The sequence below is a fragment of the Haliotis rubra genome, unplaced genomic scaffold (assembly GCF_003918875.1).
Source record: "Haliotis rubra isolate DU_JTF1 unplaced genomic scaffold, ASM391887v1 Scf531, whole genome shotgun sequence".
In the NCBI taxonomy this organism is placed as follows: Eukaryota; Metazoa; Mollusca; class Gastropoda; order Lepetellida; family Haliotidae; genus Haliotis; species Haliotis rubra.
In genome coordinates, this window is record NW_025767226.1 from 301,126 (window position 1) to 327,668 (window position 26,543).

At 42.6% G+C, this 26,543-nt stretch overlaps 1 long non-coding RNA gene across 1 annotated transcript; it reads left to right on the top strand.

The window, feature by feature from the left end:
• Positions 1–1,712: 1,712 nt before the first annotated feature.
• Positions 1,713–24,974, top strand: LOC124253105. Its single transcript, XR_006892098.1, has 3 exons — positions 1,713–1,820; positions 22,845–22,929; positions 23,309–24,974. It is a non-coding gene; the product is annotated as an uncharacterized LOC124253105 (long non-coding RNA).
• The last annotated feature ends 1,569 nt before the right edge of the window (positions 24,975–26,543 follow it).

The following is a 26,543-nucleotide window of genomic DNA, read 5'->3' on the forward strand; positions in this document are numbered from 1 at the left end:
CATAATCCTCCAGCAGACTTACCTGCAGATCCTAACCCTCCAACAGACTTACCTGCAGATCCTAACCCTCCAACAGGCTTACCTGCAGATCCTAATCCTCCAACAGACTTACCTGCAGATCCTAACCCTCCAGCAGACTTACCTGCAGATCCTATCCCTCCAACAGACTTACCTGCAGATCCTAACCCTCCAACAGACTTACCTGCAGATCCTGATCCTCCAGCAGACTTACCTGCAGATCCTAACCCTCCAACAGACTTACCTGCAGATCCTAATTCTCAAACAGACTTACCTGCAGATCCTAATCCTCAAACAGACTTACCTGCAGATCCTAACCCTACCTGGTGACGTTATTGTGTTTCTCTATTATTATTTGTGATCGTAAGCATACTTAATGCAGCAGTTCATGGCGTGAGTGTGGATTCGGATCCTGTAGGTTCGGATCACAGATTCGAACTAGTATCTTGGTTTGTCAACACCAAACCTGAACTCGTGGGTGTGACCAAAACGTCTACGTCCAGTAGACAAATGGGTTTTCTTCCCACATCAAGTCCACACGGGACACGCCTTTTCCGTCATGTTATAATAGTACTGTTCCAAACACAGGTATTGTGTATAGTCTCCCATGATGTAGAGGCCGACGGGTGCTCAAAGTGGCGTACAATTAGAAACAAGAACATTGCAACATTCATCTGGTGGTTTCGGTATGACTTGAAACACTGTTGACGTCAGCTTAAATTCATCACAATAATGATATATAAAATATATACGTTAACTTTTTAAATCTACATTGTGCATAGTTAACACCATGGTATTGATTTGGTGATGAGTGATCTCTCAACCCTGTGTTATGGCAACGTGCAGTCCCTGATCACAGTAAAAACAGACTGGTCCCGCGGCCTCGGTTGAGGTGTCAGTCTGGTTCCCTGGGTATTCAGCCTTTGCTATAATGAGTCAGCCGCCAGGGGACAGTAGGTATTGTCATACAACCTGCGATACAATACATTACGGTACGATACTAAAATATTAGTCACGACGATATATTGCCACAGTATTGCGCACTTTTAAAAGTTGCGATACGATACAAATCCCGATATATGAGTAGCGATACGATACGTATCGCGATACTAAAACATTTAATTCGAACACCTACTGTAAAACACCTTAGGATCAAACAAAACCAATTTTAAAGTACCTCGTCCAATTCGCCAGTGTTGTTTCAATGCTCATTCGGAAACGGGATAATTAAGTTTATACACTGACTTTATGAGTGTTAATAACATGCGAGCGCTGTGTCTGACACAGTTCTTGACGCAAGAATTTCAGAGAAAACGTTTACTTATGAAGGGGAAATAAGGAAGCATTATATCTTAATCATCAAACAAAGTAAGTATTTTTTCTTGACAGATAACGCGAGTCCGCAATACTCAAAGCTAAACGTCGATGTATCATGGCCCATTTGAAGTATCGTGTCGGGATATAGTGCCAAACTTTGTATCGATTCACTGTATCGGCGGCCCACATAGATCGATGCATCGATGAGTCGTCAGGCCACTAAAAAAAAGTCTGGCTGGCCCCCGGCCTCTGTTGAGGTGTCAGCCTGGTTCCCAGGGTATTCCGCGCTGGCGCTACACTGCTTTTGCTGTAATGTGTCAGCCACCAGGGAACCATGTCGTTGAGGAAACCAGTCTTTTCTAAAAATAGCTCCAGTCGTTACGGAAAACGGAGAATGCTGCTCGTCGCTTATTTTACAGTTCACCCGGAAGCCGAGAGGTTGTATACATACAGGTGGCACTCGAACGTGAGTAACTGCAGCAGAGGTAAGACTACTGCCCCTACCTTTTTACGAGGAGGAAAAGGATATGTATATTTATGTAATATGATTTGACTTGAAGCCAGGGGATTAAAGGAGGTCACCCATTTTCTACACATGTGCAAGAGGGGAGTTCAGTAGACTAAGGCTAAGTCTCTGAATATATATAATTTTGATAGTTGTTGTTGTGTTTGGTGCTTTTGAGGTCGCCTTCGCCGGTTGGCATGTCGGCAGACCTAATTTTGATAGTAACAAACAAGCCCATTTATATTGAAAAGGAGCCCTAGGGAGACCAGCTGAGGAAATCTAGACTTGCTTTATTTAGGGCTTTAGCACTGCAGAGAGGGCTTGGCAGTAGGGAAATTAATGTGGTTCAGGGACTGTGAGACAGACTAGGAGTTCAGCAACATTGCATAAAGTGTGAGTAGCTTTTAAAGGTATCCCACTTCTGACCAAGTGCATATTAGCATATTAATAGTAAGAAAGGTAAGAGTTCCTCCCGTTCCCCATCCCAAATAATATTTATAAATATACTAAAATTATTAACAAAACTTAACACAACAATTACTATAGAGAACTCACGAAATGACTAAAAGTCTAAATTTTAGTTAGGGTGAGGTTTGGGGTTAGGTTTAGAGTTAGATTTAGGGTTGGGGGAACGGAAGGAACTCTTTCCGTAAAAAAATTGAACTGTTGAACCAGTACATTCAGAAGTTGCTCACAGGTTTGAACACCCGTTCTCACAAATAAGGTGCAAACACATTCTAGAAAAAGTGAACAATTTACTTTTCAGTTGACTTGAATTGGTTTGGTTTTCTGGTAAAGGGCCATATGAAGTATGATTTCCCAAATTTTGCACCACTCCAATTAAATGTTGAAGATGCTGTGATGTTATGAATAAAAGGACCCATCTAGGTGAGTGAAAAAATCTCAGATACCTACATTACAGGTTTTCAATACCGCCTTCATCAAATATATTATGTTTGCTATGTGTGCTTAAACCCAACTGCTATGCTGAAGCTGTATATGTGTATTCATGGAAGAATTGGTTATATTGTCTTTAAAAAAATCCAATCAATCAATCTTGGTAGATCACTAAAGCGACTTAATATGCTTTTCCCTGACATTTCAATCAATTCACACAACAGAAGAGTGTTGTCTCTGATTAATATTAAAGACATATCGACAGATTAATGTTTTATTGCCAGAAACAAAATACAACATGTTGTTTTTGAACATGAAATATCTCAAATCTGTATTGTCAATTACAGTCGAGGAATATTGTGGTCTTTACAGACTGTACAAAAAGTAACGTAAGTATCAATTTTTAGCAATTATCAATTTTAAACAGTAACATGGCCTTTGAAAATGACATTTAAGAAGACACTCTGACTTAAGTGGTGGCACTACCCTTATCGGTCACTTTACCATACATTTATCAATGACTATCATTTTTCACTTGACTTTAAGTGTGAATACAAACAAAACTTGAATTTCATCCGGAACAGAAGTCATTTTGTCTGAAAATGTAAAAACAGTCTTATTTTTCCATAAATAAATCACTGTCCCTGACAAGAGTATAGTTCAGATAACAAAATATGAATTAAACTGGACATGCCCCATTGGATACGTTTTCAAACATAGTAACATAGGTATCACTTCCAAACTTCTTAACAGAAGGCATAATGCACAATCACCATACTTTAACACCGTGTGTTAACAAAATTCTACGGGGAAAATGGCACCTAAGGCGGTTCTGAAACGTTTAAACCAGTTCACACCACTGTATCAATAATAATAACCTCTACCAACACCCAGAGTAAGGTATGAATCGTTTACGAAAAGCTACAGCAGACGTCCTCCTGAAACATATCTTCTCGTAAGCTAATTTATGCTTTAACTGAAGCTTCAGCCCATACTCTTAACTCAGTTAAATTTGAAACCACATACAAAGCCAACATGTAAACGACAACACATCCTAAAGTCACAAGTCTGAAACAAAGAGTTTATAAATAGCAGCAGACGACATAGACCTTGTCAACACAGTGGTGACTGTGAATTTGTCAAATTATCAACTTCTGAATTTGTAGAAATCAAGCTTTCAACTATGTAACATCATTATCATTTGAAAGTTTACCATTTATCATGCTGAAGATCTGCATTTGAATGTTTAGCTAGATATACTGTTAGATATAGGCAAACATTCTTTAATATAACAGTTTTTTACATGTATATTTAGTTTGTTTGTTTGCAGGTTATATATTTGCACTAGATTAATTCAGTATCTGCTTTATAACGTCATATAACGGCGGCGTAATGCACCATATACACCTTAAAATAGACACTGTAACTGATGATACCTTCAATACTCCTACGTTACTACTTGTAATGTAGGTATCACATCTTGTAAAGAGACCTAGGCGAAAATTATGAACACTTCACAGCAGAGTCAATGTTGTTTTTTGCATTTACTAAGGCATAATGTAATAACAATCATATCAAATATTTACCTCGGAATTTCTGTTGAAATGCTGACAAGCTCTTTGTATCAAAGGGTATCAAAACATTCGAGTCTAATCAAGAACGTGGTGGAAACATGATGCTACGTCTTATTACAAGTACAATCTAAATAGCAATGGCGTCTTTTAAAGAAGCAAGAAAAGTTCTAAAGGAATGCTCTAAAGCCATTGTTCCCTATATCTTGGTAATGTATGTATCAGTAACATATGTATTTTTAACTGGAAAAATCGACCAAACAGTGAAAATGTGAAAATTAAAAGCACCGATATCTGTATGAAGCCAATGACTACTATTTTTTATAATGCTATATGATAATTAATTTCATGTTGAAGGTCTCCTGCAAATAAGCCCTAGTAACGTAGGTATCACTCATAATATACGGTTCTAACTGACTAGTTTCAAGAGTAGATGTATGAAGAGGTATGCCATAGTCCAAATTGTTTGTGTCACCATACATTTATTGAAGTTTTCAAATTTATTTTTTACAGTGGGTAGTCAGGATGTGAAACTTTATCTGCTTTGTATCTAAGGTTAAATGGTGCAGTAACGTAGGTATCCTCAGCATAGCGGACAAGTCTTTTGTCTGAGCTCATGTGGCAGTGCATGAATGGAAGTCACCATAACAGACATCGAAGCAAGGCTGGATCACTCACCAGTTGCTATAACCGTAACAATAATCAATACTTATTGTTCGCATTTTCTCTATTGCAACATATCTCTATCAACCCAAAGGGGCGGACAGGTAACTCAGGTATCGTTTTACGTGTTTGAGGTGTTGCTGTCAAATATGAAATGAATTCTGAGTGAATCCTGAAATGTCAGATGTTGCCTTCACTGTACCCTGCTAAAATATGGTAACTTATCTAATCAACTTTTTATTGTAGTATTTGATTTGATCAGGGCGGACATCAATTGCACCTCATTAGTGAGAACGATGCTACTTGATACATCAGTCGAAAGGAAATCATGAACTAGCATAAACTGTGGGTTTTAACATGTTTAAAGGCATAATCCCAATTCTGGTCAACGGCATGTGACAAATAATAATAGTTAAACAATTCTGAAAATGAGAACTTTTGACCCAGTACAGTCAGAAACTGCTCACAAATTTCAAATGCTATGTACTATCTTCAGTCTAAAGGAGATCTCGAAATTCTATAAACTGTGGGTTTAAAGGCTTTATCCCACTTCTGGGCAAGGGTATGTTACCAATAATACTAGTTACAAATCTCTGAAAATTAGAACTATTGACCAAGTACATTCAGAAGTCCGAAGGAAATTTTGAAATAGCATGTTTAATTTCCCCCACTTCTCGGCAAGGGTTAGCTACTAATATTATGTTACAAATCTCTGAAAATTAGAACTATTGACACATTACATTCAGAATTTGATCACTGGTTAGATATGTTATTTACTATCATTAGCCCAGAGAAAATCTTTAAATTTCATAATCTTTAGGCATTATTACACTTCCAATGAAGAGCAGTAATAATAATTAAAAATCTTTGAAAATTAGAACTATTGACCCAGTGCAATCAGAATTTGTTCATTAGTTTGACATGCTATTTACTATCATAATTTGCTTATATAATACATAAATATAAATAAAAGTAATAATAGTTTGAAGTTTGAAATGTTATTTAGTATCATCAGCCCAGAGGAAATCTTGAAATTCCAGTAAAACGTTCATAAGATATACAATGAATAAAAAGAAATTCTGCCTAAGGTATGACTATTGTTTCATGAATCTCCTTAAGTGGTAACTTTTAAATACAATGAACTTATTGTATCTGTAAAACTTTAAAAGTCATTTTGTCACTCATTTCTCCACTTCATTTACACAAAGTTGGAAATTAACATAAGCCTTATTGTCCCCCTCTGTATCAAAGTCACAACACTTGAGATGGACTCCATATCTGAACTTACATTGTTGAGATGCTCACTGTACCATGTTTGTTAACCAACTATACCAAAACATTCACAAGAAAATGCCCACCAACAAACTTAAAAACCATGGAAAGTATTTTGAATAAATAGGAATGTCAGCTGCAGGTGTGAGTGAGTGATTGAATGACTGTGTGGGAAAAGAGAGTGAGTGGAGCAGAGTTGAATGAGTAGAGTGGGTGATGCAAGAGGAGCTGACTGGAGGGAGAGCGGAGTGGAGTGGGTGGTGTGAGTGGAGCAGAGAGGAGGCAAGGCCGTGGGAGCCGGAGTGGGTGGTGTGAGTGGAGCAGAGAGGAGCGGGCGAGGGAGTAGAGTGGGTGGTGTGTGGAGTGGAGAGAGGGAAGCGCCGAGGAGCAAAGTGGATTGTGTGGAGGGGAGTGGTTTGGAGTTAAATGGAACGGCGTGAGGTGGGTGGAGTAGATCAGAGGGAGCGGAGTTGGTGGAGTGAGTAGAGCAGAGCGACTGGAGTGAAGTGGAATGGTGCTGAGTGGAGTTGAGTGGAGTGGGTGGTGCAAGAGGAGTGGAGATGACTTGAGAGGAATGACTGGAGGGAGCTATTATTATCTAGTATCAGCCCAGAGGAAATCTTGAAATTCCTGTAACATTCTCACAAGATGTACAATGAACAAACAGAAATTCTGCTTAATGTATGCCTATTGTTACATGAAACTCCTTACATGGTAACTTTGAAATGTAATTAAGATACATCTGCAAAACTTTAAAAGTCATTTTGTCAGTCATTCATCCATTTGCAGTTTTCCATTTACACACAGTTGGAAATTAACATAAGCCTTATTGTCCCTCTGTATCAAAGTCACATCACATGAGATGGACTCCATATCTGAACTTATATTGTTGAAATGCTTGTTATTCAGTTTGTTGAATTTTTCTATTAGAAAATGACAAGTTGTTTAAACTACCTACGAGCATCGTGTTAGTATTTTATTAGACTTTATTCGAGGTGAAAATCCACCCTAACGTTTTCGAAGCGAGCAACCTCGTGTTAAGACTGGTTCCAACTTCTAGACATCCTAGACGGAGCCCGGTTTAGGAGGAGGATGCAATTCTCAGGATACTAGTATACCCGTTAAATGCGCATTGTGTCAGTCAGCCGTCCCGCCAGTGGGGTGATAGATCACTGGACTGGAAATGCAGTGATTGGAGTTCGAGACAGGGTAGCAGCCGAAGCTTTTGCAAGCAGATTGAGATTTGTAGGTCATACCAGCGCTCATGATATGAGCGCTCTGCTGGTTTAGGCAGTTAGGTTACAAGTCTGTCCATGCCAGCGCTCATGATATGAGTGCTCTACTGGTTTAGGCAGTGAGGTTAGATATGTCCATGCCAGCCATCATGAGCATTAGCTAGCCTAGATACGCTACAACGGCTCTGATAGCTGGATGTTAAATGGTGTATATCTTGCCACCTACACCGAGCCAGCTTCGTTATGTTACATTGATATCTACAAAACAGTTCAACATTAATCTTTTATGAGATCTCTTGGTAAGGAAGGTTTGAATGATCTGTTTTTTGGCCCTGCCCTGTTTTTTTACATTTGGTTTGAATCTCCTCTTTGCTGATGTCAGCGGTTTCCTAGACTTCGGTTTGAATCTCCTGTTTCATTTGTTGATATTTGGCGATTTCCGACATCACAATCAGATGAAACTCTTTCTCAAGAGATTTTGCTATCAGAGATCACCAGGTCAATAATCTCGACTCAGTTCAATTCACCATCTCATAGTCGAATCAATTCACCACAGCGCTTTGAGCTCAGTCTCACCCTGGAACCAAGTTCCCATGCTGGTTGCCATTAGTTGGGCAGTGTCAACACCGCCTTGTCAGTCCAAAGCATGCAGTCATTGCCCTATGGTATTTCTGTGCTTTATTTTTTTTCAGAGAAAGAGCTGGGTTTAGACACCATGCACCTTGATGTTGACCCTAAGTGAGCTTGTAATTTTGCGATACTGTAACAATATTTACTTGACCCTCGGATCCCCACTCGATCCCCATGTGTGGGTTGTATTGACCTGTGTTCCTGGAGCAAACGTTGTCGGGAATGTGCTCCCTTATCAAGGACGTTTTTAGAACATGTAGACATGCTTGCTCCAGTTGGCTGGCAGACAGAGCTCGTTACACTTCAACAGTTGATCACCCGACAAACCCCCGCTTTTAACCACCGGTATTAACTGCTCGTTGTCCAGAGATTCCCATGTCGGACGGTGATGATTTTATTGGCGCATCATCAGATGTCTTCTCGTCGTTCCGCCTCATCAAACCTCTCTGTGTTGCCAGCTGACTCACACAGCCGATCTACATCGTCAAATCGCCGAACCGATTCACCACACCGAATCGGTTCACCATCCCGAATGGATTCACCAGACCGAACCGTTTCGCCACAGGGTATGTGGATTACGACATCGACTCAATTCGCCATAATATTAAGACTGTTTCTTATCGCTGAAAAGGTTCACATCATCGATTCAATTCACAGCACCAAAACGATTCACCTCGGCCGGCACCTCACCTCACCGGTTCATCTGAGCGTTCTAGATCTCTCCATCAGCTTAGATCATTTAAACGTTTCGGATTACCGGACCGATCCAGATCACAGTCACGATCCAGATCACAACGCGGATCCAGATCACGGACTGATTCAGATCACGTCAACATTCCGACTCACCACTCTGAACCGATTTACCATCCCGACTCGTACCGTTTCACCAGGCCGAAAAGCTCCCTATCGTCGAACCAGTTCACTTGGCTGTTCAAGATCACTGAATTGTCAGCATTCATCGAACTGTCAGCTTTTGTCAATAATCCGTTCCTCAGACCTTGCCAGCAATTGAGCTTATTCATGAATTGGGCGATTCACCACTCGTGTTATTTCCAACACGGCGCATCTTACCAGCCTATCAGAGCCTATGCCAAATGTGTCTTGGATGCCTCCCAAGACACTTAACCCACATCGAACCTCGTCTTTATTTTCATGGTTCGGGCTACGCCAGTCGCCTATAAGATGCAGGAATTGTTTTGGTTGATTCGACACACATGATCGCATGGTTCGCTGACCACCTACAGCTACCTAGAGCAAGATACCAGATGTTCTATTGATTACATTCAACATGAAGGATCGGGACTTGTCAACACTGGTTTTCCACATCCTCAACGAGGTTCGTGAACTTGCATCTAGATAGGGCCAAATTTGTCGAACTCTGCTAGTTTTCAACACGATCTTAGTTTTCAGGGCATCTGTGAGGTGCTGAATTCCTCATTACGAAGTGGCAAGCTCTAAGCTCGATAATTTGATTTGTTTATCCGGTTTACCTTACGGCTTGTGAGGTGCTTAATGTTTTTAGTCACATTACTTATCCCACCTTGTACCCCTTTTTCGGATGGTTGTACAGAGGTAGTAGCTATGTGCTTCACCATGCCGAATTGATTTGCATGTGATGTCAGTAGCGCAGTCATCTAGACAACTCACTCACTCGGCACTTGACGGTCTGACTATCCCAGTTCTTAAAGAGTCCTCTGTGACCGGGGCTCATCTCATTCCAGATTTAATCTACCATCCGATCTTCACCTTTGATGAATGATTCAGTTCAACGATTCTACCCTTCGGTGTAGATATCAGTTCTACATCTTCCCGATAGGGCATTACTAGATACGCTTGCTAGCCAGGAATACTTTACGACGCTCCACTGAGTCTTGTTACTACAGACTACTGGTAACAGTGTGTTTGTGTATCGCTGGGTGCAATTATTACAGATGGTTCATCATCTTCAGCTCCCTTTGTTTACATGATAAGCAAGTTTCTGGACAGATAACAGATGGGTCAAGTTTTTGTGCATGGTACCAGCAGTGATGTTTTGTCCGTCTTTTGGTCACTCGTGTGTAACGTTTGCAAATGGCGGACTACTGTTGTTTACTGGAACTTGTAGACTTGTCCTGGTCCCATGAATCGGATACCAAGTCCAGCCTTTAAATGCTAGTAGTAGTAACAATGAATGCTGCCATTCCCGGTAAGAGTGATTGTGTCGGGATTTCGACAGCCAGTCGAGAGAGACTGCTTATCAAAGGTGACAGACCGAAACACCCGTAAACGGTTTGACTAGCTCAAGCACTGAGTTCAGAGGTCACTGCAGTTATGCAAAGACTGTCACCAGGCAGCGATCTACTGTCTTTATCACTCCACCTGGTGAACCATCATTTTGTTCAGCCAACCGAAATATTCCTCAGGTCACCGATTGTAGGAATTTCTTCAATTCATTTACAATGTGAACGTTCTTGTAGATTGACTGACAATCTCCATGCACCGAACATACTACATTGAGCACTCCGTCAGAACTGACATAGTTGCTCGACTTGTTTAGCGTTCTTTTATCAGGAGATATCTTTTTGCCAGAGGCAAGAGTGGTTAGACCTCTGATTTCCCTCGACCTGCGAGGGCAGTGGGGTAGCCTAGCGGTTAAAGCGTTGGCTCGTCACGCAGAGGACCCGGGTTCGATTCCCCACATTGGCACAATGTGTTAAGCCCCATTTCTGGTGTCCCCCGCCGTGATGTTGCTGGAATGTTGCTAAAAGCGGCGTAAAACTAACTCAGTCAGTCAGTCAGTCCCTAGACCTGCGAGACGCCTACCTTCACATCCGGATACATCCAGACTATCGGAAGTATCTTCGATTTACTTTTAAGGGACATCATTGATACCAATGTAGGGTCCTGCTGTATGGGCATATGTGAGGCCCCTTGGATTTTTCCTCAGATACCCAATCCCATAACAAGCTACCTGCATTGTCGAGGCGTAACATTTGAGAACTATATCGACGACTGTGTTCAAGCCCAGCAGGACCCAGTCGTCCTTCCTCTCCACAGGCAGTTCATTATCAACTTGCTCACGCAATTAGGATGGCTGCTGAATTCGGCGAAATCGCAGGGAACACAGACCCGATGATTTCTTTTTATTGGGACAATATTCAACACGACAGGTTATGATGTTTGTGCCCCAGGAGAGGTAGAACAAGATTCAGTGCAACGCACAACTATAGTGGTAATAGAAAAAAACTGTTTTTAGGCTGTTACTCTGTATCCCTAAAATTGACACAATTGCAAACAGCATATGTTGAAAGAACCCACTTTGGCCTAACTGGGCCTAGCAGTGGTCATCAGGAGAAAGGGCCCTTCATCACAACAAAACTGGAATTCAGCACTGTCATTCTCGCCTTTCGGCATTGGGCAGTTGAACTACGGTTCACTCATATACTGATTCAATCAGACATTTCGATGGTAATTTTGTACATAAACCATCAGGGGTCGACAGGATCAGCAGCTCTGCTTCAGTTGAAGTTTCGAATTTATCATCTGATCGATTCACTCCACACAGTGGCCAGAGCCCGACACATTCCCAGGATGAGGAATGTCATAGCCAATGCTCTGTCACTCACGGAGTTGCAACAACAGCCTCTGATCTTCCAATCAAAGATCTACCTGTTATCACGAGCAGATGTAGACCTGTTCGGCACTTGGGACAGCCATCAGCTTCAGCGTAGATGATCACCAGTTACGATCGTTTCTGCTTTGTGTACAATCTGAATAAAATTCTGAATTCTATTTCTGATTTGTGTTTTCGATTCTTCTGGGACTTGTGAGTTTTCCTGATTCAATAACCCTTTCACCCTCCACGGGATGGTGTCTGTGGGGGTTGTTTCAAAGCAGGGGCTGGCCCTATACTGGTCGTCAGACCTTGGAAATTGTGGTAATGCGACTGATTACACTCGCTAAGCTGCATCCTTTCACTTTCGTAAAAGTAGTGACTGAACACCACGTTGCTCGGGAATCCCGGTCCCTGGAAGCACTTGTGCTTAGTTAGTCAATGGGTTCGGACTAACCCTCGCAAGTAGTAACTTTGGTAGTTATTGTCCTGCCTTGTAGTTGCTTCCTATGATTTTTTGGCATAACGCTTTGCTGTAATCTATGACCCACCTTCCTACCGTGGGATAAGTGCAAGTCGTGAGATAGGATAAGTTTAAAAATTTGGAAATTTTAACTATAAATTGTATATTTATATACTTATCCTATCTCAAGCGATAAAGTCCCACCCTGCCTCCCCACTACTTACATTACCATCATTCCCGTTTTGTCCTTTTATGGCTCCAAGATGGAGAATGAGTATGAAAGGTGATCACGTGGGTGAGGACTGCACATGCCATGTGCTGTCACGGCCTAGTGAGCATGGCTAAGGCAGGAAGGCATGCACAACACGGGAACAGGGACCAGGATGGCCTGGAGCAAAGTTTCATTTGTTTCCATTCATGGTTGAATGAAGAGAGAGAGGTGCAAGTCGTGAGATAGTATAAGTATATAAATATACAATTTATAGTTACAATTTCCAATAATAAGGGTAGAAACTTGTATCACATTGACCCACGAGCTTGGGCCCTTGTTATATATTTTTTTAATTTTAACACTATGGTATCCGGAGGGGCAACTAACATATTTCCTGTTTGATCTGGTAATGGTGTTATGTTCTTCTCTTTTTTCCCACCAGAATATAACTCACCAGTTCAAGGCCATTATTTTTTAGTTCTATGAGAATATCATCCTCATCCATGACAAGATAGGGGTAGGTAAGGATACTATTGATGATCCAGTTCAGTTGAGATTTGATGATCACTTCTCGTCGTTGGTACATGATGCTTTTTAGGTGCAATATGTATAAGGCATTTTCCATACCGGATTGATCGAATCTTCGTGTGTCCCCGAGATCGGAGAACGCAACGGTGGCCTGTGAACTCAGGTTTGAAATGTCACCCATGGTTATACTCGTATTATGGAAGAGCCTTCAACTGGTTTTCCGACAATTTCTCATATGTAAATTTTAAGCTGATGAGATGGACTTTTGGAGGTAAATAAAATTTTGTGAGCACATTTTATTTCTCCTAATTAATCGTCACCCCATCGAGGCTTGCGTTTGCACTGACGTCTTTCTATGTATAAATCATGCCAACATGATTTTGATGTTTTCTAAGTCAATGGAGTTTGACTCCCGGTAATAGGTCAACATCTTGGTCAGGGTTGGCCTCCCCGATAAAGACCTCAATATAAAGCGTTGAATTGGGCGGAATCCCTTGTAAGACATTTGCCACGTTGGAGATATTCCATATACACCAGTTTATGTTTCATATCTAAAATGGATAGTTGCAATTCCGTGATCATGCACAGAGTTAACTTTTTGTACTGCAGGGTCGAAAACGATGCGATTCGACCGTTGTTGCACTTTTCTGTTTTCACTGGCATGGCTCTAAGCAGCGTGGAAGGGCATTCACCTTGAATATTATTGGTCATGCTTACCCGATCAAGATGAATGAACAGTTCGTGATAGACAACGAGGCTCAGAAATTTTGAAACCCGTGCCGGGGTCTCAAGGTCGTATTTCATTCGGCAACAACCCGAGGGTTCTCACCAAGGGCCTACCGAGTCGAATGGGTTTTTCCCCCGCCGTTAACGTCAGCGTGCCATTCGATTCATTGAGTTTGAGATGGGCTCAAATGGGTTTGAAAATTTCATTGTTCAGCATACAAACGCTATAATAACTGTCGTACAAATCGTGACGTTTGCCATCGATGTTCCGGTTATGTTAGCTGATATTCGACCAACGCAGGTAATACACAAGATTGCAAAGAGCGACTTCAAGTCGTCCCAATGTGTTATCGATCGTGTATAGCAGTTGAATGGGCTCGCCGCTCGTGATTCCCGGGACCGTAATGAACATGTTACACATATACAATACACTATAATATACATTCAATATGTCTGCACCCAAGTAAACACCGGGAGTGATTTATCCTAAAAGTAATAATACAAGTGCAACCGATCTCACGCACATGAAGATTGTGGTGGATGCAAAGGATGGTTTATATATTTCCGAGCATGGTTTATCTGAGTCAGTCCGTGTTCTCGTTTCATGTGTACTACTAATAACGAGATCGATATCCTGAGCTTCTTTCAGCCGTAGTATCCTTCCATGATCGATTTCACACTTAAAATAATCGTGATAAAGACGGGCGATATTTTCCCATAGAGCATCATGATAATCGTCCATGGCCGTATGTGTTAGGGTCTTGCCTATGTTTTCACTCGCGTCATCGTCATCGAGCAATGGGGTTCTCTTATCCCCCAAATTGTCCATGGGAATATCTTCACCACCTACAACCATACTCTCAATATAAACGATGTCAATGGCATACGGATGAAAACTAGATCCTTTCCCGAAGATGGGGGTTAAAGCCGTGTGTCAGTCCGTGACCATCACCAACGGTCTGATCGTTGAAAACCAAACACTGTTGCTGCAATTTCCCAACCTGGGCGAGAACAATGTCATCGTCCCTGGGATGGCTCGCCTGACTTTTCAGATCAGTTTTGAATCAGATAATAACAAAAGAGAAATCATGGCGAACCAGGGTCTTGCCATCGTGAAAAAATCAACAATTAAAATCAGCATCGACAACAGCGATGTGTTTTTCAGTTACACGGATCTCTGGAGAACTGCGAGCAAATGGGAAAACATGAAATACCAGAGGGTTTGTCCTCACAATTGTCCCGTGACTTGGTTGCGCGTTGGGTATACTTTTGAACAAGCTGATCTCGCCACCATAGTGAATAAGCATAAGGCTATAGCCGAGGCATTCGGGAACCAACTTTGTATTCCGCTCAACTTCAAACTTCGTTCAAGGAATGTTTAAGGGAAAAGACATGATTCCCACCAAACCCGAGCGAGAACACGTCAAACTCGTGGCTTATGCGGTGTGCTAGCTTAGCAAAACTTAGCAAACTGCTTAGCAAAACTTAGCAAACCTTAGCAAATTAAATGTATAGCCTTAATATATATAAAAAACACCATGAAATTCTCGTGTTGTTTTACCTGCAATTCATCTCGTTCTGTTTGGGATATGCCGGATTTCATTATATTAGATTTAAAACGTGATTGATGTATTATAAGATGGAGTTGGATGACATGCTCGAACAAACGATATCCGAGGAGGAGAAGGAGGGTGAAGGTGCATCTTCACGCATCGGGGATGAGCAAGAAAGACTCGTGGCCCTCATCGTAGGTGGGGAGGGGAAACAATACTTGGGTGAAAACATCACAACCGATAAGATTTATAAAATGTCCGATGGAGACATCAATAAACTGTACAAGAGATACGAAGCCCGATTCGGCAAGGAAACCACCCTATCTCAGTACTACATGCATTCCACGGAACAGAAAGCTGATCTTCATTGCGCTTGGTTTAGCTGCGACAGTGTTGATCGTTCATCAATTAGACTAACGTATATCTAAGTGCATATAGCGAAGATGAGACCCGCTCCGTATCATTGTAAATACGTGCTTCTGGGAAAAGCCGACACTTGCAGTAAGAAATGCAGGACCAAGGAGTACTGCGACATACACGTGATGTCTATCCGAAAAAGGTTTCGTGAATGTCACATGCTTGGTATGCGGTACTGGAGTGAAATGTCATTATGGTTTGTGCAAACCCCATGGAGCAGACGTGGTCCAAAACCAGCTTATTTATGAGAAGAAAAAAGATTAGTTCAACGAATGTAACTGACTACTTAGAATAAAAGATTCTTAAAAATAATAAAATTTTGCAAAAAAGCAAATCAATTAGACATCTGACTTTGCATGTGGATATAGCAATCATCACTACCATCAGTGAACTCAAAGTTCAAGCCAAAGAACTTGGGTTGAAGGGTTATTCTCACATGAGGAAAGTCCAACTACTAACCTTGCTCGACATGAAATATGACAAGACCCTTCTTTAAAGAACTCAAAGTTCGAGCTAAAGAAGGTGGGTTTAAGGGTTATTCTCGCATGAAGAAAGCCCAACTGCTCAACTTGCTGGAAGACACCGAGCCGGTCCAGTTGAGATTCGTGCAGGCAGACCATGCCGTGGGTAAGTATCTAAGAGGCTGGCGGATGGCTGTTCAGTTAAACCCCATGGCCTAGATTTTTGAAGCTCTCTTAGCGCTAAGATAGCCGTAAGTTTATGTTAATGTATGGCACTTACGACTATCTTAGCGTTAAGAGAGCTTAAAAAATCTAGGCCCTGATCTCTAGCCAGATCAACGAGGAGTTGGGTGATATAAAAAGTATCAAATATCAGCTCACCATCAAAATGTTGCTCAGCAAACCACAGAAGGATGGTAGTACCCATCGAACCTTATCTCAGGGGTAAACAAGAAGTCATCATCCAATCCGACTCAATCCCTACGACCATTCATACCTCGTTACAAGGTACCAAAAAATACAAGAATCGTAGGAAAAATATACCCACGTGGGCTCTGGATGGACAGTGGATCGTATTGATACCATCTATGTGGATATACCGCAATACAGGCCATTCAAAGGCGGATCGTACCTTGGCTTGCCTTTGTATTACAAGAACAAAAAAGCCATCGTTAACTTTAAAAGCAACAACGATAACTGCTTATCTGCTTTGATGGTATATATGCACCGATGCCCATCTCTCAAATTATGATGGGTTGAAACACAAAACCATTTAGACATCAACTTCTTTGGACATGATAAGGGTACGATCGTACACGGAATAAGTTCTGCTCTGGAAAATGTACCCAGGATCAATTTATTCTTGGTCGAAAAAGAGGGCAAGTGTTACTACATGTGGGTGAAAAGTCTGAGCTGACTGTTGCACGATTAATCCAACCACAAGGATAAGAAACATTTCTGCGAACGGTGTCTGCACGGGTACAGTAGACTAGACCTGCTGGAAGTGCTTAAGGAAGGCTGTTGAGGTTGAGGGCAGACGGCTATTAGGATCGACATGCCTGACGAAAAGAAAAATAATGTCCAATTTAATCATTATAAAAAAACAAATGCCCGTGCCTTACGTCATCTTCGCCGACTTCGAAGCCCTTATCAAACAGATCGATCACGTCGCTCCGGCCCCGGAAAAAGGTTTTAAATACCAAACACAGGAACAAGAAACTTGCGGGTTTGGATACGTGGTCGTTTGATGCGATGGACAAACATCCGCTCCCATCGTCTACCTCGGTCCCACGCAGTCCAAAAACTTCTTACAGCCTTACAACACAAAGAGAAAAAAATAAGGGATATTTTATCCAACATAATACCTATACGTATGACGGAGGATGAGAAAATCAGGCACAAAATCTCGACACATTGCCAACCAGCCTCTGAACTGTGATTCTGAGAGAGATCATCGCTCACATCGTGTGCAACCTAAAGCTCAAAATCGATCCCTGAAGACAACCATCCCCGTTGAGTTTTAAGAGGTTACGATGCCAACCTTATTATGCAGGCCATCTTGAAAATTGCTGGCAATATCTACAACATCGAAAAATATATCCCCTTCTCATTAAACGGGTTGAAATTCATCGATAGCATACAGTTTCTCCTATCGTATCTCACAATTTTGGTCAAGGCCAGTGATACCAAAGACTCGGTCCTTGCTGTTGAGGAAGAGTGTGTGCCCCTACGAGTACATGGACGATTGGTCTAAGTTTGAGGAGACCCGATTGCCTCCCATCGACCGCTTTCATAGCCGCTTAACCGAATCCAATATCACCGAAGACGATTACGCCTACATCCTTCGCATGTCTGAAAAACTAGGCTGTCAGAATTTAGGTGATTATCATGACCTGTATTTAAGAACGAATCTGCTCCTGCTCACCAACGTGTTCGAGGTATTCAGAAAAACATGTCTGAAACAGTACGATGTCGATCCAGCCTCATATTACACCAGTCCTGGTCTGTCATGGGATGGCTTGTTAAAAAAAAACGACTGACGTTGCAATTGTTAACAGATTTACGGGGTTTACGATGGTCTCCAAGCGCTATGCCAAAGCCAATAATAAATACATAAAAGGCTACGTTTCGAGTAAACCCGCAAACCATCTCCTCTTTCTCGATGCCAACAACCTGTACCGCTGGGCCATGAGTCAATATCTACCCACAGGGTCCGGGGGCGGTGGTGTGTGTGTGTGTGTGTGTGTGTGTTCGAGTGGGTTAATAGCAAACATTTTAAACATAACATCATGGCTATCCCCGAAAATTTCAAGTTGGGATACATATTCAAAGTGGATTTGGAATATCCCGCAGAAATCGACGCCCGACCACAACAGTTACCCGCTGGCCCCCGAACAGCTAACGGTCGATCGAGAATGGATGTTGGGCTATCAGTGAGAAATGTTGGGGCCAACTAAACCAGCTCAGGTAGATAAACTCGTACCCAATTTGATGGATAAGACCAAGTACATTGTGCATTATCGAAATCTGCAGCTACATCTGTCTTTGGGGATGAAGCTAAAAAAAATACAGCAAGTGGATGGAACTGTACATTCGGTTAAACACCGAGCTGCGAAAACAAGCCACCAGTGATTTCAAGAAAAAGCTATATATATTAATAAACAATTCCGTGTTTGGCAAAACGATGGAGAATTTAAGAAAACAGATAACAGTAAAACTGGTTAGATCCAACAAAGAGGAAAAAATGAGAGAACTCATAGTCAGCCCAGCCTTTAACTGAAGCAAAGTGTTCGATGACGATTTGGCAGCACTGCACATGAACAAAAGTCACATCAAATTAAATCGACCGGTCTTCGTGGCATTTGATGTATTTAAGCATTTGATGTATAATTTCTACTACATCAAGCTCAAAACGCAGTATTTTAGTGGATGCCAGTTGTTGTATACCGACACTGACTCGTTGCTCTTAAAAATTCGAACCGAGGATGTGTCGAGGACATGGCAAAACACTGCTTTACACAATGCGACCAATAAAAGGATCCTGGGAAAAATGAAGGACGAATGCACTGGTACACCCATTGCGGAATACATGGGATGAAGACCTAAAAATCGAAAAACGGTTCTTCAGGCGCGTCGGGGTGGACGTCAATGGGCACGATATTTACTCCGCCCTACGTCGAGTAATAAGTTGAGGGAAATTCACCACCCTGTACGATAGTTCAGTTCATGTGGGTACCGAACGGTTACAACATCTCATGGATACTTTAGTCGATTATAGCCTGGAGACCAGGGAACGCGCCGCCCCATTATTGACCTACTCCTTAGCCTACTTCGAGGAATTTATGACAGATCCCATCCATAAAGTCATCGCTCAATATTACGGCTACGGTTAAAGAAAGCAGATCCCGCGACGGTCACACAATCCATACATCCCTTTTTTTACCCTACCATATGAGAAGAAAGTGAAGGGGAGCAGAGTTGGTGGTGTGAGAGGATTATAGCTGACTGAAGAAGAATGAGTGAAGCAACACAGAGAGGTGGGTGTCTGGAGCTGACTGGAGCGGAATGAGTGGAGGGGAGCAGAGTTGGTGGTATGAGAGGTTTGTAGCTGACTGGAGAAGAAAGAATGGAGAGATGTGGTGGGAGGAGGGTTTAATGGAGAGAAACAAGTGAATGAGTGAAGTGGGGGAGTGGAGTGAAATGGATTGAGAGTAGAGCGGGTGGAGTGGAGAGGACCGAAGTGAGTGAAAATGAGTGGAACAGAGGGAGTAGAGCAGAAGGAGAGGAGCCAAGTCAGTATGGGGAACCAAGTGAGTGAAAAATAGTGTAGCGAAGTTAGTGGAGAGAAGTGTAGCAGTGGGAGCGGAGCGAAGTTAGTGGAGAGAAGTGGAGCAGATGGAGTAGAGCAGAGGGACAGGAGCGAAGTAAGTGGGTGAAGCAAAGTGAGTGGAGAGGATCAGAATTCAGTGGAGCAGAGGCAGTAATGTGGGGCGGAGTCGAGTGAATCGTAGAGGAATGGTATTTAGTGGAAGCGAGCAAAGTAAGTAAGCGGAATGGAACAGATCACAGCAGAGTGAGTGAGTTGGAAGAGAACGGAGCACAGGAGAGGGAGTGAGTGGATGGAGCAGAGCACAGCAGAGTGAGTGAGTTGAGGGTAGCAGAGCACAGCAGATCAAGTGAGTGGAGTAAAGGGGAGCACAGCGGAGTGAGTGAGTGGAGGGGAGCAGAGTAGAGTAGAGTGAGTGAGTTGAGGGGAGCAGAGTAGAGCGAGTGATGAGCATAACAGAGCAGTTGAGGGGAGCAGAGCACAACAGAGTGAGGGAATGGAGTGGAGCGGACCGCAGCAGAATGAGTGAGTTGAGGGGAGCACACCAGAGTGAGTGGATGGGGCAGAGCACAGTTGAGTGAGTGAGTTTGGGGAAGAAGTGGGAGAGGAGCGAATAAAGTGGATGAAGCAAAGTGAGTGGAGAGGATCAGACTTCAGTGGAGCGGAGGCAGTAATGTGAGTCTAGTGAATCGTAGAGGAATGGTATTTAGTGGAAGGTAGCAAAGTAAGTGAGCAGAATGGAGCGGACCACAGCAGGGCGAGTGAGTTAAGGGGAGTGGAGCACAGGAGGTGGAGTGAAGCGGAGCACAGGAGAGCAAGTGAGTAGATGGGAACAGAGCACACGAGAGCGAGAGAGTGGATGGATGCAGTGCACAGCAGAGTGAGTGAGTCAGTTGAGGGGAGCAGAGCAGAGCCAGTGAGTAGAGGGGAACGGAGTGAGTGGATGAAGCGGAAGTGGAATTGGAGCACAGAAGTGCAAGTGAACACAAATTTAAAGTGGGTGGAGCACAGGAGGGTGAGTTAGTGGAGCGGAGCACAAGAGAGGTAGTGAATTCAGGGGAGTGGAGCACAGCAGAGTGAGTGAGGTGAGAGGAGCGGAGCATAGCGGAGGTAGTGAGTAGACGGAAGTGGAGCACCACAGAGCAAGTCAGTGGATGAATGGAATGGAGGGGAGCACAGCGGGGTGAGGGGAGCTACGGAGCGCACAGATGGCACAGAGTGAATTTAGAGGAGCAGAGCAGAGGGAGTGTGCAGAGGGGAACAGAGCACAACCGAGCAATTGAGTGGATGGAGAAGAGTACAGAAGAGCAGAGAGAGTTGAGCCGGAGCGGAGCACAGCAGAGCGAGTGAGTTGAGGCGAGCAGAGGAGCACAGCAGAGTGAGTGTGTGGATGGAGCGGAGCACATCAGAGCAAGTGAGTGGGGGACGCGGAGCACAGCAGAGCGAGTGAGTGAAGCTGAGTGGAGCACAGGAGAATGAGTGGATGAGCTGAGCACAGGAGATGGATAGCAGCAGAGCACAGGAGAATGAGTGAGTTGAGCGGAGCAAAGCAGAGCGAGTGAGTGGATGGAGCGGAGCACAGAAGTGCAAGTGAGTGAAGCAGTGGAGTACAGGAGTGTGAGATAGTGGAGCGGAGCACAACAGAGTGAGTGGGTGAGTGCATCACAGGAGATGGAAAGGTGTGGAGCACAGGAGACCGAGAGAGTTGAGGGGAGCGGAGCAAAACGAGTGAGTGGACACAGCAGTGTACAGCAGAATAAATGATTGAGCGGCATGCAGGGTATGACAGCAGAGCAAGAGAGTTGAGTTGAGCGGAGCACAAAAGAGCGAGTGTGTTGAGGGGAGTGGAGCACAGCAAGGCGAGTGAGTGGAGCTGAGCAAGCAGAGTGATATGAGGGGAATGGAATGCAGCAGAGTGAGTTAAGGGGAGTGGAGCACAGGAGAGCGAGTGAGTTGAGGTGAGTGGTGCACTGCAGAGTGAGTGAGTGGAGTGCAGGGGATCACAGCAGAGTGAGATAAGGGGAACACAGGAGAGCAAGTGAGTGGATGGAGATGTGCACAGCATAGCGAGTGAGTGTGGGGAGGGAGCGGAGCAGAGAAGAGCGAGTGAGTGGATGGAACGGAGCAGAGAAATGAGAGTGAGTTGAGGGGAGCGGAGCAGAGTGATTGAGTGGAGGGGAGCAGAGCGTAGGAGCACAGAGCAAGTGAGTGGATTGATGTGAGATGACATGCAAGGAAGTCACCTACCTTTCGCATAGATTTTAGGGGGCATCATACACATTGTACATGCTTCCCCATAAAAATCATCATCGCCAGTTGTGTATTATTTTTTCCGATCTTAACCCCAAAAATATGGTTAAAACTGGTCTCCCCACGAAAGGTTCTGTTGCTGGATCTAAAGGTGCCCCAAGTGTTTAATGACAGGATGTGTCACTCCTTATGATATCTGCCATCTAAATGATATTATTATGCATTATTATTATGTAATTAAATTTATCAAAGATCGGTGTAATTATGATCATATGAAGACATATTTGAATTCTTTCAATGCAGTGTTTTATACTATGGGTATGCTGATGACAATATTTGGTTGAATGGAATAATAATCAAATATATTCATTGCTTTCAAACAATTTTACACAGTGGCGTACACCGGTTTGCAAGACATCTATTTGTTTTTTGTTTTGTTTTGATAGAGAGTCTGTAAATATGTAACGTCAGTAAAAGTTTGGATATTGAACAGCTGAATACAATTCATTGTAGGACAATAGAGAAGAATTATATATCCCTTCATTAGCATTTTCCATGCTGAATATTGAAAATCACTCAATGTGCTGTGTGTGGGAAAACAATTTTAAAGTATCAGGTTTGTTATCATGCAATGTGTCACACCATCATATTGTGTATGATCCCTAACCTAGTTGTGATAAGAGAGTGACAACGTTTCTTATATTTTCAGTAAACACCATAACATCCAGAGGTTATTGATGGAAGTTGACCCAAACCTATTCTATTCACACTCAAGTCATTGATTCAACAGAAAGGTATGATGTGGGGGTCAAATTTGGTTTAAATATCTAAGCCGTATTGTTAGCATGGATCCAAGTTTTGAATATGTCACTGCATCTTGTGGATCCCATACCTGCTATTGACAGGTGTTGTGTACTTGTCAATGACCCGTGTTGTGATTTGCAAAATGGTAGATTAGTGCCATGAAAACCATGTTTCGAGTGCATACGGTTACCTTATAGTGGCTGTTCTCCTACAGATCTGTTACCATGTCATTATTTATCCAGTTTTAAATGGATACAATTTCAAATTCTGAATCTACGTTTTAGTAAAGTTGCAATATTTTGTGATCCTTAACAAGGGATGTGTAGTATAGTTGTTATAAGAGAGTGACAACGTTTCTTATGTTTACAGTGAGCATAACATTGACAGGTTAATGATGGAAGTTGAAAGCAATCCACAGAATCCTTTCTCTGTCACTGAAGCCAATGAAAGCTGTTAAAGGGATTTGCTGGTAACCTCAAGAAATATATTTATTAACACCTTCAAAGTGGGTGATCTCAAGAAAGAACCTGTTATTGAACCCTGGAAACTGGTGATCTTATGAAAGAACCTGTTATTGGAATCCTGGAAACTGGTGATCTTATGAAAGAACCTGTTATTGGAATCCTGGAAATAGTTTCCAAATGTTTTTGAGAATCATTAAAAAACAGCAAAACAGTCTCATACATGTTGTGAAAACCTTGAAACATTTTCTAAATCAGGTGAAATGAAAAGATGTGTGCTCTGTCACCGTGGAATCAAGACCTATGAGTGTGCTCGATGTGGGAAAACATTCACACTATCAGCTAATCTCCAGACACACGTGAAGATCCACAGTGGAATCAAGACCTGCGTGTGCTGAATGTTGGAAAACATTCACACAATCAGCTAATCTCCAAACACACATGAACATTCACAGTAGAATAAAGAGCTGTGAATGTGGGAAAGCATTTACACGATCAGCTTATCTTCAGAAACACATGAAGATTCACAGTAGAATGAAGTCATATGAATGTGTTGACGGTGGGAAAACTTTACAGGACCAGATAGTATGCAGAAACACATGAATATTTACAGTGGAATCAAGACATGATTGTGGTGAAAGTGGGAAACAATTTACACTATCAGAAACAAATGAAGGTTCCCAGTGGATTCAAATCTCATCAGTGCATTGTGTGTGAAAAACATTTACACATTCAAGTAGTCTAAAACACACATGAGGATTCACAGTGGAATCAAGCCTTATAAATGTGTTGAATGTGGAAAAACATTAACACGATCATATACTCTTAAGTTACATATGCAGATTCACAGTGGAATAAAGCCTCATGAATGTGTTGAATGTGGGAAACAATTTACAGGATCATATACTCTTAAGGCACACATGAAGATCCACAATGGAATAAAGCCTCATGAATGTGTTGAATACGGGAAAACATTTGCACGTTCAGGTCATATGCAGGCACACATGAGGATTCACAGTGGAATCAAACCTTATGAATGTGTTGAATGTGCGAAAAAATTTACAAATCCAAGTAATCTACAAAGACATATGACGATTCACAGTGGAATCAAACCTCATCAGTGCATTGTATGTGAGAAAACATTTACACAATTAGTTAATATGCAGACACACATGAGGATTCACACAGGAATCATCCCTTATGAATGTGGTGAATGTGGGAAAAAATTTACACGTTCCAGTAGTCTGCAGGCACACATGGGAATTCACAGTTGAATCAAACATTATGAATGTGTTGAATTTTGGGAAAATTTCACACAATCATGTAATATGTGGGTAGAAATCAGGCCTTATGAATGTGTTGAATGAGGGAAAACATTTCCACAATCACATGATAATTCACAGTGGAATCAAGCCTGATGAATGTGGGAAACACATATGAGGATTCACAGTGGAATTAAGGGTATGAATGTGGGAAAAATTTAAACATTGGAAAACAATCACTCACGTGGGAAAAATATTACACAGTCTGCAGGCACACATGAGAATTCACAGTGAAATAAAGGTTGATGAATATGTTGAATGTTGGAAATAATTTACAAATTTTTAATGTTATGTACTCTCTCTCTCTAATCATCAGCTGAGTGGAAACTAGATTAGGTATACTCTCCCACAAAAAGAAACGCATATAGGAATTTCAACTGTATTTTTATGTTTATTTTGAAACATGTTGTAGGCTTTATGAGTCAATGAAATAAAGCGAAATTGCACACTGGGAATGCAGACTTATCCATCTTAGGCACCAACTCGAGGAAAGTCAGTTTGAGTGTCACATGGAGATGTGTGGTGGTGCTGACGTCAATACCTCGGGTGACCACCGTGGGCATCCAGAACTGCACGGCATCGCCTCGGCATCGAACGAATAAGTCTCAGAATCTTGTGTTGCCCAATCACAGCCCACTCTGCCTGTAGTGCCTGTGCGAGTTGCTGAAGTGTCTGGGGCAGAGGGTTAAGGCGTCGCACCCGTCTGTCCAGGGCATCCCACAGATGTTCGATCGGGTTTAAGTCCGGTGATCTTGAGGGCCAGGGGAGCACATTGATGTTGTGGTTCTGGAGGAAGTCTCTAGTACGACGTGCTGTGTGGGGCCTGGCATTGTCCTGTTGAAACAACTCCCTCTGGTGATCAATGATTGGAAGGAGGTGTGGCATAGGAATTTGTTGACCTGTCAGGTTGCCCTGGATCATCACCAAATCACTTCTTCTACGGCAGGTGATCCCCCCCCACATCATAACACTTCCCCGACCGAATCTGTCCACCTGGGGAACGCAAGCGTCGGCAAAACATTCACGTCGACATCTGTACACCTGCATTCTTCCATCGCGTTGTTCCAATAGAAGTCGTGATTCATCACTGAACCAGATTCTACGCCAATTCGGTAGGTTCCAGGCCTGAATGTTGGTGCACCATTGAACTCGATGTGGACGATGTTGTTGTCGAAGCACAGGGCCACAATAAGGTCTTCTGGCACATAAACCAGCCTCTCTCAACCTGTTCCTGACGGTCTGTGCAGAAGCCTCCTCAATCCGGGTATTTGTCGAAGCGGTACTGGTCGCCGTAGCTGTTCGATGACACAGGTGATATACCCAGATGTAGCGATCCTGTGCCGCAGTGGTTGCTCAAGGTCGCCCACTAGAAGGGGCATCTGCTACCGAATTCTGCCGGCGATATCTCTACCAGAGCCGTGAAATGGTGCTTTGGTGAACATTCATGCGTCGGGCAACTGCACATTGAGACTTGCCAGCTTCAAGCAAACCAATGGCAATATGACGGTTGGCTTCACTTCGATGTGGCATTTTGCGTTCGTCAACAATATTCCAAATACAGTGAATCATCGACAGACAGCGATCAACCTTTTATACCCATCATTGAGACTATCTGATCCCCAACTTTCACGTGCATTGCATGTGAATTGTGTATTCTGTGACACTACACACCAAAATTGAAAATCATGCTGTTAAATACGGGTATTTTACGGATGGTGCATTTTGTTGTGATGTTTCAAAACATAAACACCATAGGACTCATAAACAGAGCAAAACCTGTTGTAAAATGAATCACGTTTTAATTCATTCCTACATGAAATT